The sequence below is a fragment of the Etheostoma spectabile genome, chromosome 15 (genome assembly GCF_008692095.1).
Source record: "Etheostoma spectabile isolate EspeVRDwgs_2016 chromosome 15, UIUC_Espe_1.0, whole genome shotgun sequence".
NCBI classification, from domain to species: domain Eukaryota; kingdom Metazoa; phylum Chordata; class Actinopteri; order Perciformes; family Percidae; genus Etheostoma; species Etheostoma spectabile.
In genome coordinates this window covers 33639862-33640598 of record NC_045747.1, presented here as the reverse complement: position 1 = coordinate 33640598, position 737 = coordinate 33639862, and the positions used below count along the sequence as shown (strand labels likewise).

The 737-nt window shown below is 57.0% G+C and overlaps 1 protein-coding gene across 1 annotated transcript in view; it reads left to right on the top strand.

The window, feature by feature from the left end:
- The first annotated feature begins 160 nt into the window (after positions 1-160).
- The window catches only part of fbxl16 (F-box and leucine-rich repeat protein 16), a 35592-nt gene continuing 35015 nt past the window's right edge, over positions 161-737 (top strand). The window contains exon 1 of the mRNA XM_032536890.1: positions 161-542. The gene's annotated coding sequence lies outside the window, so the exon portion shown is untranslated. The remainder of the gene's footprint in view (positions 543-737) is intronic.

Here is a 737-nt window from a genome sequence, read left to right as displayed (position 1 = left end):
GTGTGTGTGTGTGTGTGTGTGTGTGTGTGTGTGTGTGTGTGTGTGTGTGCGCGCTCCGGTTACATAAGCAGCAGACAGAGCGGCTCTGTGCGCCGCGCTGCTCCGGCTGTCCTGTCCTATCTCTTTAAATGAGACAGAGCTGCTCCGCTCTGCTCTGCTCTGCGCGTGCGTGTGCGTGTGCGCGTGTGCGTGCGCGGAGGAGACGTTACGAGAAAGAGAGGGCCACTCTGTTGTGGAGGAGGACTAGGCGATCGAAAACACAACAGAGAGGATCTTTTTTTTTTTGCAGAGATTTGGAGAGCTTTTTGCAGAGGGGGGGGCTCTGGATCGCGTGTGGTTCCGGACCCGGGGTGCTCCTCTTGTCTCTATGGGCTCGGCAGGCGCATCCATCGCCTCCCGATAGGACATAACGGGCAGGGCTGCCTCTAATCATTATTTATTTCACTCTCTCTCTGCGCCGCAACGTCGGGAGAACCGCGATCGAGAGGAGGCGAGAACGGCGCTGATCATGGATTAATACTCGAGTGAATTTCATCTGAGAGGTAAGAGATGATGGGATCAACATGGGAAAAAAAAGAAAAAGGCCGGGCGAGGAGGCTGGATGTGTGTGTGTGTGTGTGTGTGTGTGTGATGGATGATGGGCTGCTAGTGTTATGGGAGCAGCATCCACACTGCGGTCCTCTCCGCTCGGACGAGGCGGAGGAGAGCGCGTAGAGGGGGTAGGGGGGGGGGGGGGG